The sequence below is a fragment of the Frieseomelitta varia genome, unplaced genomic scaffold (genome assembly GCF_011392965.1).
Source record: "Frieseomelitta varia isolate USP_RPSP 00005682 unplaced genomic scaffold, Fvar_1.2 scaffold_229, whole genome shotgun sequence".
Taxonomy (NCBI): domain Eukaryota; kingdom Metazoa; phylum Arthropoda; class Insecta; order Hymenoptera; family Apidae; genus Frieseomelitta; species Frieseomelitta varia.
The window spans coordinates 287,658-304,939 of record NW_025109956.1 but is presented as its reverse complement, the minus strand read 5'-3'; the positions used below and the strand labels follow the sequence as shown (position 1 = coordinate 304,939).

Sequence of the window (17,282 nt, the reverse complement as noted above, 5' to 3'; positions counted from 1 at the left end):
TTATGAGATGTTCACGTCCACATATTTAGCTAACGCATAGATACACGCATAGATAGCGTCCAAATACGATCGCGAATACTTTTCCGTAAGACAGTATTTTTGTGCATACAATATGACTAGATTATACTAATAAACAGTGTCGATTCATTATACAGGGTGAGCAACGTGACGACATCACATAACTTATAAAATATTTGTCGTACGAAAAAATGTTTCAGATAGAAGTTGCATGGCTTCCAGGGGGACATATAGTACTGTAATCAGTTTTATGTTATTTTATATATTATTTATTAAGATATGAAGATCACCTTCAATTTTTTAAATGGAATAGTTAATATTCCATCCCGAATTCGGATAAAGCTATCTGAAACATTTTTCCGTACGACAAATATTTTATGAGTTATTTGATGTCGTCACGTTGCTCACCCTGTATAATGAATCGACACTGTTTATTAGTATAATCTAGTCATATTGTATGCACAAAAATGCTGTCTTACGGAAAAGTATTCGCGATCGTATTTGGACGCTAGTGTATCTATGCGTTAGTTAAATATGCGGACGTGAACGTCTCATAATGGATATGTAAGCGCCGTTGGAACGTCATTAGCAAACTAACCTAACAAGTATTTGGTACAGATATGTATAATGTTGGTAAGAGTCATAAATCAGTCATTTAATTGCGTTGCTGTCGCGACGCGTTTTATTAGCCCATCGATTCGCGCTCGTGCGCCTCCTTCTAAGTTCGGAAAAGCCCAAAGTCCGTTATACGCGTATCCATGGTGCGAGGAAGATCGATGTCGGTGAGATCGCGTTGACTCGAACGAATCGCGAAACGAGCTCGCGATCGTTGAACACGAATTGCCCTGCTGAAAACGCGGAAATCGTGACCGCGTTAGCAGCTAACGACTACCCGGTATAGATCTTTGCTGGAAATCTTTGCTGCTCTTACAAATTGCAATGCGGAATTTGGAACTAGGAGCCCGAATCATCTTATCTTCAACTTTCAAATCTTCGATAATTATCGAGAAAAGGGGACTCCTCGCCGATTTCGAATGATCTTAAAATACGTCATCAAAATTAATATTCTGAACAACTTTTCCTTCACAACATATTTCAAAGTCATTAAGATTAGGAAGGAATCCTTTTCTAGATAATTATCAAATCTTTATCTATCCTTTGTATTTGTCGGAACGAAGAATTGTCTAGTTGTTTTATTAATTGAATATTCTAGCTCATTTTTTATGCACGAAGATTTATTATTAGATATAATATAGACGTACATAATTGTAAACACTTATCTTTACGCGATATGACAATCTTATTCTCCTTAGTTCGGTCGGTAATAAAGTGTATCAAAATGTCTTGTCTAGTGAATGAACATTTTAATTTTTAACATTCACTTGTATTCTACATGTATAAACTGTGAATAATTCAAGTTTATTTAATTTTTGCAGATTCTTTATTTGCATTTTTCAATCGTGTGATTGTCTTTTTAATAGTTATCATCATTAGAAATCTGATGACTCAGAATTTTCTAACTACGGTCAATAATTCTTAAAAATCCATTATTCATACACTATCTTGTTCATAAGCGGAATATCTAAAGAATGTAATTATAAAAACAAATTTATCATAAATAAATTGTAAATACTTCAAGTAACAAGATTTACCCTGAATCTATAGGACGCCATGAGAACAACTGATTCAATACAGACTGTAGCTAAGAAGGAGAATGCTTTTGTGAAAAATCTGTGGATTTCCACTGGAATTACTATGAATATTTCATTCTAAGAAGAGCATGATAGGATGCTGATATGATAATTTTTTGTATGATGTCAGTAACATTCATTTACTGAATACTCGAAGTACATAATGTACGTTAAAATCACTAAACATAGACATTCGCTGTTTCTTCTCTTTGTTTCCCGTGTAAATTACTTACGTGTCGAATCAAATATGCATGAGCGCGTGCAATCGATTAATCGATTACTATCAAGAAATGTAAATGAATGCTGCGATGAATGTTTACGAATTCATTAATAGACAACGCCAAGAAGGAAAATAGTAATTACACGATTTGAAACTGAATAGAATGCCAAATTTGGCTCTGCAAGCTACAATTTGTACCAGTTACGTTGTTGAAATTTATCAATCGAATAGCTGTCCTATTCTTTAACAATAAAATAATTCTGTCGATATAATGGCCAGAACATAGATTATAATATGGTGTAATATGTTATGATATTGCAAAGTATGTTACATTATTGTGTGCAATGGTTTAATATGTTGTATGGTATAATGTGTATAGTACGGTATACTATGGTATAATATGTTTAATATGGAATAATATGGCATAATATGCTGTAGTACGGTACAGTATGGTATAATGTGTTGTAATATGGTGTAATAAGGTATAACAAGTTATAATGTGGCATAATATGGTATATCATTGTATAATATGGTTAATATGGAATACTATTGTAAAGTAAGGTGCAGTATGTTATAGTATGGTATAATATGTTATTGCATGGTTTATTTATATTAAGAAACAATATATTCTTCAAGAAACTATTGTTCATTCTTCAATTTTAGAGACGTATAAATTAAAAATAAAAATAGTATAATATATCATACATTAATAAAATACTAGTACTTTTTGGAACCTACTTTTATGAAGGTCACAATTGAAAGGAAAAATTAAACGGAAATTAAAATAATATTGTGCTTCATTCGTATAATCATTTTTAATAAAAATAGTATAAATATTTATTCTGTTTTTTTCATACAGTCTAATTCTTCGTAGAATTCTAATATCGAAAAACTTTTATATTTTCATAACTGCGGAATTTACGAAACACTGATTCAGTTGATCTAACACAAAACTCAGTTGATATCAAATGATATTTTTGTAATTTTTGTCTATTAATTCTGCTTTATTAATAAAAGAATGAACTCTCACTCGACGTTTGATATAATTTCATCAAGCATTTCGTTGGATGTGAGCCTGAAGATTGATTTGATCTCTAAATTAGATCAATATTTTGTTCCATTAGAAGAACTACTTCGAAAGAATATTTAGCATTCTTTCTTAGATATGATATATGATTTTACAAGTTTTCTATATTATTTTTTACTTGTATTAACAAACAGTAACTGGTTTGAAGCTATCTGTTTATTGCATCATTAAAAATATTGTCATTGCAAATATCTAATTGAAAAATTCATAGAATATAGAACATTTATCTATTATTTCAACACACACAAAATATATATATATATATATATATATATATTGTATTTTGACACACACAATGATTACTCATATAATTGCATAAATATAAATATAATAAAAAAATATATCTAATAAATATACATTTACATAAAATAAAAAATACATCATTTATAATAAAAAAATACATCTAATGTACATTTAAATATGTATAACACTGTTATATACAGTGATTTACAATATTATTCAGATATCTAAATATTCGGACATTAAATATTGAAACTGCTATAATTGTGTAAAAAAAGAAATATCGTATAATAATATCTCTATTTTTAAAATATATCGTTCACTTTTACATCATGTAAAAATGCTACAAACTGGATTTACAATAGATTTGAAGTTTCTCCTTTACAACGACTCCCGAAAACTTGATGTATGATTTTTTTTTTCACTATTTTATTAAACATTGAAAATTAGACTTAGACGACAAAAATTTAAGCAATCGCATTTTGATCGTTATATTCATTTTCACCTGCTATTCAAAATTCAATGGCAACAACTTGTAAGGGATAATTGTAAAAAAGAAACTTAAACCTTTAAATCCATAAAAAATAATTTTTTATATACTATAACAATTTATAGCATTTTCGAGAAGGAAAATGTCTTCACTTTGTCATTCGCTACGATGTAAAAACTCTTAGGATAAAATGAACGACGCATTTGGAGACTTTGATTTAAAATCAATCCAAAGTTTCATTATTGTACGATTTCTTCATATAAAATTATAACAGTTTCAATATTTAGCCGAATATGCAGGTGTTCAAATAATGATTTACTGTACCTATAACTAAATTGTTTCTTAATTTTTGTCAGTAAATATATACATATGTATGTATGTGTATAAAATTAATAACTTCAGTTCTAAATCTATCTCACGCGTAGTTAATCGTATACGAATCGAAAGCAATGTTCGAACATTACGAAGATTTAAGATCTATATGATGTTGCGTGAACTTTAGTTGTAACGTGTCGTAAACCAAATGAGAACGTCAAACTTAGAACAAGAACTACAAGATTACGGTTTTCTTTCCCAAGTCTAGGCTGCAATAGTGACATTCTCACATTACGTATGCGCATGTTCATTTATACAAGTTTCACATAAAACACATGTCTCAAGTTCTAGAAATTCACCGAAATTCTATTTCGAACCTATGTTAAACTGAAATATTATTATCTACCAGTTGTATTATACGGTTGTAAATTTTTACAAAATGAAAAAAATCAAGAGTTTATCACGTACGTGAAACATCGTTTCAAACATTTACTTTTTGTTTTTACATTTTATGGAAAATAAAAGAAAATTGAAAATGATATTGTTGACGGATTTTCAACGGAAATATTTTATTGGGTTAGCCGAAAAGTAATGCGTTCTTTTTAAATAGATGAACATACATGTATATCTTAAAATGTTAACTGACTTCATTTTAAATCGCAAATTCATTGTCTAATCTGATTGTTCAAGCTTTTAGAAAAAGAAAATGCACAATCTCGTTAACAATTGTTTGTTTGGCGTGAGGAACATTTTCATTAACATTCTGTTGTACTATCTCCGAAAAGGAAGAAAACTCTGTGCAAGCTCATAAAACATTATCTGATGTCCGTGTATGCTGAAGAAAGTTTAAAACTGTCAGAATTGGTTTGCTAAATTTTATCTTCTGATAAAGATATCAAGTCGTTCTTGGAACATTTTTTTGTCGCAAAAAATAACTTTTTTTTGAACGCGGAATCACGAAGTTACTTGAAAGATAGCAAAAGGTAATCAAAAGTGAGCAATATATTATACAATTTTTATCTCTTACGAAAAATTCACTTTTTATTTGCACACGAACGAGCGCAGTTATTTTTTTACCAACTACATACATTCCTTTTTACGAGTTAATCGTTCGAAATGGTATTGTGAAATTTCAAATGTTCGATGGATAGAAGGCACACACCAATGCGACACGACACGACACGACACCCACGTGCCTTCGTATGAATAAATGCACGGCAATATTCTGACTATCATCTTATAATAGAAAGACGCAAACGTTCATTCCAGCGGCTCGTAGAAGCATGCAATCACGGAATGATCCCGGCGAAAAAATCCAAAAACTAGTTCCCTCACCTTGCGTACTACCCGATCAAAATATGTTCGGTGAATTTGCCGTGTCGCTTGTCGATAGCCGCCCGGTCTAAGGAATTCCTTATGCATTCAAGGAAAACCTCCTCGACTATCTTCGTCAACCGTTGTCTCTCGTTTTTGTGGATGTTGAAATTGTTATGCCGTAAACACCGACCGATGATCCTATATATTTATTCCAGTCATCGTAGTCGGATCTTGTATGTGTTCGCTATTTCAAAGGTAGCTTAGGTGGTGAAACAGGCTGCCGTTTATATCGTACGGCAAGGTAATATGTGAACGTTCGCCAAGGTTTATGGGCCACAGCGTTTCGTATTGGCGAAACGTAGAATCGAAACGTTTTGAACAAACCAGCATCTTTTCCTTTTCTCTTTCTTTTTTTCCATCTTTTATTTTTCACTCGTGCTCGTATATACACGCGTGTAAATACTTATTTGTGTATATGCACAAGCAACAAAATTGTTTTGGGATAATAATTTACGTAGCATCTACTTATTTTATTAGTCGAGATTTGAAATACATTGTGAAGATTGTCATGTCATATAAGCAAGTACAGTATGATACGCATTGTTTTGGGATAATAATTTATGTAGCATCTACTTATTTTATTAGTCGAGATTTGAGATACATTGTGAAGATTGTCATGTCATATAAGCAAGTACAGTATGATATTGAGCATTTGTCCATTGGGATTTTTTTTTTCTTTTCTTGTAAAGTAGTTTTATAGTTTCAAGTTTCGAACTTTTGGTTTTTCGCCTTCTTTCTCACATTTTCTATACTTGGCATATTAATTGTAACGGCTAGTAATACGAACCTTGTTTATTATATACTACGATGAAACCTACATATATACATATACAATTGATTAACAAAATTTACAATAAATCTTTTGTTCTACATATATACAATTGATTAATGGCAAAATTTACGTCAATAAATCTTTTGTTCTACATTTCTAAAAAATTGAAAGGAGTTCGAGATTTTGTCGAATGTATCTGAAAAAGAAATATTAGTTTAACTAAAACGATTGTATCTGTAAGGGGTAAACAAAATTCAATTGAAATGTAGACATTTGGTTAGTATGCAGGTTTGCGCTCGTGAGAAATTTCCAACGATTATATTAAACTACGTACGTAGTAGGTCAACATGGCGGTCATTTCTGCCGCGATGCAGCACGAAAAAGAACGCACCTCTATTAACAAGACACTTAGTTCGATCTTATTGCACTTGATTAGCTTCTCTTTACAATGTAATAGTATCGAGTATGCACTTTGGTTATTCTGCAATTTGTCCATTGTTGATCGTTCCTGTTTGAACTTTTCATCGAGCAACTTGTTCGCGGACAATAATATGCACTGATACTTTGTTACAGAGGCCATCGAGTGGCCACCATTAATTGTGAGTTTGTTAAATGTTGATAAAAACGAATTCTGGAATGGAATGACCTCGAGCCACAATTTGCACCGCAAATTTTTTTTAGCCATATGTTTTTCGTCGTTAATTCGATAAATCAAACGAAAGCGGAATCATAGATTTATGCTAACTCTCGATTCCTCTGTAGAGAAAGTATAGAAACAGGTTGTACCGAAATTGGACTGAACTCTGTAGATTCTTTTAGCAACGTGCCGGCCCACTGTGCAATGTCTATCTTACGATTGGATCGATCATTTATCGAAAGTCATTGCTTGAATAGTAGTTATGAATCGAATGTGTATTTAAGAAAGACAGTAGTATGTTGAATGTCGAACATAAATCAAGGTTGTCAACATGCTTTTATCTTTTCATCAGTTATTCCTTTCTCTGGGATTATTTTAAACATGGCATGTCTGTGAATGAATGAATTTGTTATTAATTTAAATTTTATAAAAAAGAGAGACAATTGAATGTTTGAAAACGATTGATAAAATATGGCTAATTCACAAGGAAAAGAAAATTGAAAATCTAACAATCTTAAAAATGATTTCTTTCCAATCTGGCTGATATTTGTACACTATAATTTATTGTGGTATCGTTGCATGGGAATAATATATCCGTAGTTTTCTATTAATTAAGATACTTTGAATAGTTACTAGTTATCTTCAGAATTTGATAAATTATTGCATTAAATTGCAAATTTTTGTCGCTCGAATAGTACAGTTTCTTAGAAAATTGTTTCGAACCATATTGATTCTGTAATTTTTTAATTTTTTGATGACGAAATTGATGGAACCTTAGCTTTCAAGATTGAAAATTTTGGCAAAAGTAGATCTTTCATACGATATATATATTCAAACTACGATTATAAGAGAATAACGAATTTGATCATGAAGGTTTTCGTGTTTCCTCCATTTTGTGAAATATATTTGCTGATTAAAAATTTCGCTCAAAGATTCGCTCATTGTTTATAATTCGATTGGAAAAAGGAAAACAAAATCGTCGAAGTTTATCGTGTAAAGTAAATTATAAAAGTAACATTTTTTAAATACGAAATTTATTATCATGTGAAAATTGTTATTTATAAACGAAATATGAACTATGAAGATAGCATTTTTACTTATGTATTCAATAAATTATAAACTTGTCGAGTTTATACATGTACATGTGCATATAGAATCTCATTGGTTTTCCTTATAATGTAGTCGTCTTTATTTCTAGTGGGAACTGCACATCCTTTATTTAAAAGTCTGACAAAAAGGTCTTCATTCGAGGTTTGAACTCGAAAACTATATTTATATGTTTATCGCACAGATAAATAATTTCGCTGTGTAAACATTTGGCAGTTGGTTGTATGAAATTAAATACCCAAACTTACAATTATGACAAAATGAATAATAATTAATAAAAACAAATGCTTTATTTGATAAAAGGTTGTACGAAAAATATTCAAAATGTTTTCAACAATGTTCGAAACAAGATACGCTCGCACGTGTGTATATGAAAAATTAATGAAGTACATTGATCGAAGTTCAATCATGATGGATTTACATGTTGAATTTGTTTCCTGGATAGGAATCTCATGCAATTAATATTGGTAATGGATTTTATTGCGAACAGAGATATAGTAATAACGAATGTTATTCATTACGTTTGATGATTTCAGAGAATGTAGATACTAGTATTGGCCAAGAACAAATTAATCTAGATTATTATAAATTGTAATGATTATACAGTCATATACAATATTCATGGAGTACGTATATGAAAGTGAAGAATTTAAAGTGAATATATCGTTTGTATGTTCACAATTTCTGTGAGATTCATAAAAGAAATATTAAGATTATAGGCCTTCTATACGACCGGCGGTAAAATATACTTCTATGCCCATTAAGGAGAAACTCGGCGAGCAAATGACGCTTCGAGCTTCCTGCCGGAGATAAGTGAGATACAATCCGACCATTCCATATATTCCGATCTTGCATGACTATTAAAAGCAAATCGTTGCAGGCATAAAAAAAAACAACTGCTGCTTTAATTGTCTACGTTTTTTTTTATCGTTCTAATAATTTCTACGCCTCAGAATTTCATAGGAGAGTCCCGAATCTAATTATGAAACAGACATTTGGAAGTTATTAGAAATTCTATGTGTTAATTAAAAATAAATAAATAAATAAATAAATAAATAAAAATGTGATATCCTCCAAAAATTCAAGTCAAGAAAGGAAATTTCTTAGCGAATGGAATTGTAGGATTCTGGTTGATAAAAGTGAACAGATTTCGGATGGCAACAAAGGTGAATATGTTGATAATAGTAAAATGATAATAAATTGTATAATTAATTTTAAAGTATCAAAAATAACATCGGTTTTAATATTTACTCATTCGTATTGGCATATAAATGTTTGATACATTTTGTCCTCATTCCGTTCATTGATAAATAAATGTTCAATTAGAAAATAATTTTTAAAATTCGGTTGATTTAGAACGCTAGAAGTACCTTACTTGTCAAAATGACAAAATTTATAATTTTCTATAGAAATTTTTAGAAACTAGAAACAGTGTATTTTTAGAAATTAGAATGTTTTTTTTAGATTAGATTGTATTTTTTAGTAAAATACATAAATAGAAACTGTGTTCTTCATTATATCATAAATCATTTTCCTGTTGATTGCATCTTAATTTCTCTGCTACAAATTTTATATTTTGGTCGTCGGTAATTCTAGTGCTAAATAAATAATAAATAGAATCGAAGATTCTATTACTAGAAGAAAACAAAAAGACGTTGATAAAAAATGAATTCTCAAGTAGTTTGTGGTAGGTTTGAGTTAGGAAGAAAAACAAGTATTTAGTATGTTATTTTTATATTGTTTTTGTACCTTCGAATGTTCTTGAAACCGAGTCTTTACGACTCTCTGTGATCTCTACTAGTTCTTTGAACCTTCGGAAGAGAAACCTTTGAATGTATCTTTGAACCGGTATTACACGTCGAACAAAGAACTTCGTGGAGCCAGTGAAATACTTTTCTTCGTCTCTTTTGTTTTCTCTTGTCGCCTTTGTTTATCCAAGTATTCTAGCCAATTATTTTCTTAATTTCTCTCATCTATTTAAGTTTTCTTTTGCCACAAAAACATTATATTTTATAACATAATTATATTTTATTATATTTATTATATTTATATATAAATTATATTATATTATATTTTATTTTAATTATATTTTATATCAGTACGCTTGGTTTTATTTTAAAACGTAAAGCTTCCATCTTGATTGTACTAAATTCGTTTTTCTTTTCTAAAATATTTTGACATCACGTAGAAAATGAAAAAGTGTCTTTTTTTTTAGAAAAAATTATGAGAATTTATACATAAGTAAAAATAGTGAAAAATTTTATTTACGACTAAATCCATCGTGGTTTTGAAGATTGAAGTTTCTCTTCTACGTAGATCAAATTTGCTAAACGACTTTTTTTCGTCATTTTGCGTTAGGATTAAATGACAATAACTCAAGAAATCTTAATATTTCGTTACTTCAGTTTTCAAAGGTCGATAAAGCAGCAAAAGAAAAATGTACAGCAAGGTTTAAGAAGTCGTTGTAAAGAAAGAATTTCAATTTTTATGGTGGATCAAGTCATGGACAAAGTTTTTCAATATTTTTAGAGGTGTTTGAATTTTTACAATTTTTTCGGGAATAAAATACTCTTACTTTTCCATCCATTGTATGATGTAAAAATATCTTTGAAAGAAACAAATGAGACCAAATAAGTTGTTACATATGATTCTCCTTTACGAAGTTGTAAGTTTAAAGTATTGGCCATTGTTTATATATTCAGTTATGCTTTTCATTGTGATTAGACACGCCAGTGCGGTTTTGTGTTCAAGCGAATTGTACGTATGTTATATCTATTTATAATGTGAATGATATAAATAGCATAAATGTAGGAGATTCGATGCATAAATCTTGGCATCCCAATGAGATATCCGTGAGGGATAGAAATCGATTCTGTTAACCCTTTGAACTCGTATGTCACGCTGAAGGTGATAATACAAAATTTGCTACAAAAGTTATGCAAATTATTCTTGTAAAATAAAAATTATTACACTTTAAAAAAAATAATAATAATAATAAATCAAAAACATCAAATTTTACCGTCAATTTCACCTTAAAATTCACCTGACTCACCTTAAAATAAATACAAGTACGCGATAGCATTAAAACCAAATCGAGTTCAAAGAGTTAACAGGCAACGAGAGAATGGTCTTGCGATTGAATCGTGTGGCTCGGACGGAATAGCTTTCATAAACGAGACTTTTTGCATGTCGTTACTGTATTATCGCATGTGAGGTTATCAATGCGATGGTTCATGTAGCCAGAGTTGATCGAGATGAAGCGAATCCGCTGGTCGATCGTTATTGATTTATCGAGCGCGATGCGCACGAGTTGCCAAGCAGTTTCGTGTCACGAGGAGAAAAGAAAAAAAAAAAAAAAAAAAAAAAAAAAAAAAACGGGTTAAATTATGATCGAACGTGGCTCGCTCGGGAATTTACGATGCGTTTCTTCCGCGTGATTGGACACGCGCTCAAACGGACGCCCTTGGCCGCCTGTCGCATCGCATTGCGGAAACGATACTCGAGTGAGATGCATCTCTATGCACAGAAGCGGTGATCGCAATGAACTTCGAATGTTAATGCTGGATTGCCGGACGAACCGTGGGCGTTTAGCGTTGCTTAATCGGTGCAGGTGCAAACCACGATAATCGAAACGATTATACGCGCGCATGCTCGTTCGACCGCGTGTCGCGCCTTCGCTACTGGAACTTTGTTTATCTTGATCGCGAGATATCAAGTGGTAGAATCTCGTTCCGATCAGCCAGGTCATTATCTTCCTATAAATTCTACCTTCTTATTTTTTACAGGGTGTTTCGTAACTTCGCGAGCTGATTGTACGCCTAAAAATAATGAAATATATGTCCTATCTGTCTTCGTTTATCAAATATAACGAATAATTTTATAAACAGAGCAAACTCTAGTAAACTAGTTTTACCAGGGATGGTATATTCAATTTTCATAATAATCATAATTAGGTTGAAGAAAACCCGCATGTTATTGTGCATTCAAGACATCAACACTAGTTTAGTTGAAACGTATGGTCAGGAATAATTGATAAATTTTTAATTGGACCTTTTTTTCTTGATGGGAAACTAACAGGCACAAAGTACGTTGAGTTTTTCAGCACGCATTTACACGAAATATTAGAGGAAGTTCCAGTCGATATTAGACTTTGTATGCGGTTTATGCATGATGGAGCTTCGCTGCATTTTAGCCGAGTGGCTAGGCAATTTTTAAATCAACACTTTGTAAATAAATGGATTTGAATCCATTAGATTTTCACTTGTGGGGACATTTAAAATCTATTGTATACGCAACATCGATTGAAAATGCTGAAATACTACGAAATAGAATAGAGCAAGGCTTCCGATAAATTCGAGAAACACCAGGAATGATAGAGAGAGAGTAACCAGATCAATGACAAGACTCGTGCAGNGCTTGTCTTCAAATGCAAGGTGGTCATTTCGAGCATCTTTTGTAAAAGTAATTAAAACAGAAAATTCATTATATCTCATAAACGATGACAGATAGGACATATATTTACATGACTTTTCTTCATTATTTTTTAGACGTACAATCAGCTCACGAAGTGGGTCCCACAATGTTACGAAACACCCTGTATATACGAGATGTATAAAAATTAAATGTAAAACGTCAACCTATACATCTGGATTTGGTGAGAATTTATAAGAAAAAAAATTGATCTTAGGTCAAATTTCTGTATTGCATCATATTTTATTCATTACAAGAATAAAAAGTTCGCTTGGGGAAAAAATGCTAAAGTTTCATTAATTTTCAAATTCACTTTATTTGTAATCTTCGCATTTCAGCCAAATGCAAGGAGAATATCTATCATTGCACTTTAAACAATTTTTATATTTAAAAGTAATGGATCGTAAATATTTGTGTTGGAAAAAGATTCGTTGTTCTGATCAATTTTTCTTTCAATGAATTCTTTTACGTTCGATAACATGATTTCTTTCGTACACACGATATCTCTATTTAGATTGAAAATTGTAGCAAATTGAAAATTGATACCCATCATTGTTGTTGGGTACCAATCAGCACAACTCGACGAGTCGAATTACATAAATTAAATGGAACAGAAAAAAAAGGAAAATAACGATTGTATGAACGGTAGCAGAAACCAGTCTGTCAGAGTTCCAACGCAAATCGTAGGCAGTAGATGTTGTTCAAGGTATATAACAGGTGTATTTCTTCCACGGGAAATGAGAAACATAATTAAACACGTACACCAAAGAGCATAATTAAACACATAATGATAAAAAATTGTCAATACTTTAAACTTAAAAAAAAAAAGAAATCATACAACAATCTACTCGATCTTATTTTAAAAAGCAAAGTTTGACTGTCTTAAGTTTGTCTTTTTTTCAAAGATGTTTTACATCGTATAGCGGGTGGAAAAGTAAGAGTACTTTTGTTCACAAAAATTGCAAAGATTCAAAAAATTCTTTTCATGACTTGATCAATTACGGTTTTGAAAATTGAAATTTTTTTCTTTACAACGACCTCTTCAATCTTGCTATACATTTTCTGTCGTTTCATTGTACTTTAAACATTGGAGTTAAGATTTCTCGAATTTTTATCGTTTAATGTTCAAAATTCACTAAAACTACGAAAAAAATCGTACGGCAAGTTTTAAGAAGAGAAACTTCAATCTTCAAAATCGCGATGTACTTATTGCCATTCGTAAGTAAAATTTTTCAATGTTTTTACGTACGAGTGAATTTGTACAATCCTTTTTAAAGAAAAGAACACATTTCCATTTCCTACATGATGTTAAAATAATTATTTTTGGGGAGAAAAAAAAAAAAAAACGAATTTAGTACAATCAGGATGGAGGCTCTACGTTTTAAAATAAGACTAAGTGTATTGTTGTATGATTTCTTTTTTACAAAGTGTAATAGTTTAAAGTATCTTTTTTACAAAGTATAATAGTTTAAAGTATCGACAATTTTTCATTTAAATTAACTGCGGTGTGGAACTGATTTCACGAAAACAATTTTTATCTGCCAGAATAATGACGAAAACAGTTTCTATCGGCCATAATAACACGGTGGTAAAATTTTGTTCGGAAAGTTAAAACATCCTACAAAAGACCTACAAAACGTATCTTGCTTTTTTTTTTTTTTTATATTCTACATGCAAATGCTCGATGAAATATTATTTATGTGCACGAATAGAAAATCCTAATTAAAGAATCCCAACTCAAAAAAAGGTGTCTCGTTTTGAAGAATGTGTCATAAACTTGCCGAAAAGAACTAGAGAAAATTCTCAGGTGTTTGGTTTGTCATATCGCATCCGGCGGAATACACGTCATTCGTCGATTCGTTCAGCTTAGCCAGAAAGTCGATCCGCTTTTTCTCTCGATTTCACCTTGTTTGGATGCACGCCGATTAAGGATACAAACGGAGCAGCGCTCCCACGGTATTCGAAATGCGAAGAATTAAGGTAATGGCGCTCGTTCACGAAAACGATTACGGTTTCGAAACGCATCGGAACTATTAATGGACGTTTAAGTCACATATTCGGGTCTGTTTGCGTGTGTTGCACTTCAAAGTGAATGAAACGCTGAAAATACGTTATATGCTGATTTTGTTAGGCGCGTGTTAATTGTTGCATGTAAAATTGCCGTATGATAAATTCTTACATTATTTCGCCGACTTTTTTCATATATATATTATATATTATATACTATATATATATATATATATATATATTATATAATTTTAATATCCGCATAAGTTTCATCATTCTATGGGATAAACTAGGAAAGAAAAATTGCTCTATAATTGTCTTATATCTGAAAAAAAGTTGTATTAATGCTTATTTATCAAAATATATTAAGATAAACTTGTAAAATTCAGTGGCAAATTTACAAAAAAATAATTTTGAAAACAGCAAGAACGTTCCGTATTGCTCCATTACAGAATAAAATGGCACGACATATATTTATTGTTCAAAGTTAATTAAATAATAATATTTTTATTTATAATACTCATAATGAATAAATATCTTAAGAAATGAATATTTGCTAATGTGATTAAAAATTATTATTTATTCACTACTAATATCTAAAAAAACAGAAAAAAAAGATTATGGTAAATAAGAATAAGAAATATAGCCACTAAAGGCATGAAAATCCAATAAACTGACTGCAACTACATATTGATAACATATTGCATGATGCATAATTGAAGTATTTTTTTTTTATTTCTGGTAACATAAATGTTCTGCAAATACAAAAATACAAGTTCTCATTTTATTTTTAGTAACATAAATGTTTTGCAAATACAAAAATACAAGTTCTCATTTTATCTTTTTCCCTTATAATGTGATATAATTAGACAACAGTATACATGAGATGTATACGTGAGAAGTATACATGCTTGCGATTTCGATCATGAAACGTATACTTCGTCTAAATAATTTACTTCAATATGCATATCGTGATCTTGAAAATCGAAAAAATTAAAATGACGAATGATAAAAGTCAAATTATGGCTATGCTTCTGAGTGATTCACATCGCTGATCGAGATAAAATTTGGAGGATATTATGAAAGGTATAAGAAAATCCTAAATATAAAATTTTAGTTTCGAAAATTTATTTGTCCCAAAGGAAATAAAAGATATCTGTCTAACACTACCAGCTTTTAGATAAATAAAGACAATGTAATTATAAATAAAGATAATGGAGTATAAGAATATATATGTATCGATGTTGGGATATAAAAGCTATTTATACTACATTGTCTTTAATTTGACTTTCGCACTACTCTCTGTGTTTCTTTATTTTTTCACACGTCAAGTCGTAAAATTGTAAAACCTATATCCTACGAACGGATAAATTCCTAAAGATGAAATTTTATATTTCGAATTTTCTAACACTCTCTAAATTTCATCTCGATTTACGATACGAGTTTATTCGAAATATTTCAAAATACTGACTCTAATTTTTGTTATATAAAAATCAACAATGGGAACTATTTCATAAAATATTCTTAACAACGGTATGAGAATAGAATACGATTTCTCCTAATGTTCTATATGTGTATAGAATATTACATATACATATGTATAGAATATTGCACACGTATAATGCAATTAAGTATTGGTCGTAATCCCGATATTTTTTTCACGATTCATTTTTACGCAAACAGTAGCGAATTCCCATTGATCGAACGTATCTATCTTGCATAGATAGCATAGCGACAAACACTTACTTTCCCCGCATTCCAATTGATAGTTTGTATGAAAGCGAAAGTCGGAAAGATCCTTGTGGATCTCGTGATATTGTAGGCATGAAATCTTAATAAGTTTCTGGGAATCATCCTTGATAAATATGTCGCTAGAGAATGCGAATATTCCAAATGGAATTGACATATTTACAAAAACCTGTCTTTTAGAAACTTTGAATTTTCTACGTCGATGTGTATTTAAATTCTACAATACAGAGAGAATAATACAAATATTGCAACACAGGAGTTAGTAGCTTGCTTTCGATGTAAATATTAATCGTGATATTTCTATTAAATAAATTGTGCTTGGCTTTAGTCTGTTTTATCGATATGAAGCAAATCACGAAGATTCAGGCGTCTTCGTATCTTTTTTTCTTCATTCAGAAATAAATAATGAAATATTATGGAACTGAGCTGCTTTCAATCGTTTCCTGGTAATCGAAGATGTTATGAACGTTTTCGGTATACGTAATTGATTTATTATTAGTAATTATGGCCTTCTTCGTAGTTTCCAGAATCGTGCATTGAAACTTCACTTTCTTCATTTTCTTCGTAACACTATCTTCATTTTCGAGGCAATGAAATAATATGTTGATCATTGAACTGACATTAGATAAGAGAAAAATAAATGTACTTTATATATATAAATAAGATAAAAATTATATGATGTATGATATAATATACATATATAAATAAGAATAGCTTTTGATATTAGTATTCGTTATTCCAACAAGATTAAATACACTTTGAAAGGTTCAGAAAGTTTCAACGTGTAATGTTGCCGTGTAAAATTGAAATTAATTGATAATGAACATGTTTTATTCGCGTAGAAAGTATTAACACGTGAAGAATGTTAGACTAGGTGTTTTTATTACGTATGTGGTGGAAGGTTTGTGGTAAATTGATACTGCAGCGACGTTTTGGCAGAACAAAGTCCTCTATTTTTCTTTCTATGAGATAAAAGAATTTTAGGTATTTTTTTTGTTCGTTCAAAACACTATCGCGGTGGCAAATTTGCTACCAAGTTTATATCCATTTTTTTTTTTTTTTTTTTTTTTGCATTTCACGTTAATTTTTCGTCGAATTTTTT

General features: G+C 30.5%; 1 protein-coding gene and 1 long non-coding RNA gene across 2 annotated transcripts in view; both read left to right on the top strand.

The window, feature by feature from the left end:
- Window positions 1–17,282, top strand: part of LOC122527624 (cadherin-99C) — a 163,933-nt gene that overhangs the window by 56,167 nt on the left and 90,484 nt on the right. The window lies entirely within an intron of this gene.
- Window positions 423–2,697, top strand: LOC122527627. The gene is made up of 3 exons (XR_006306379.1): window positions 423–651; window positions 1,455–1,609; window positions 1,684–2,697. It is a non-coding gene; the product is annotated as an uncharacterized LOC122527627 (long non-coding RNA).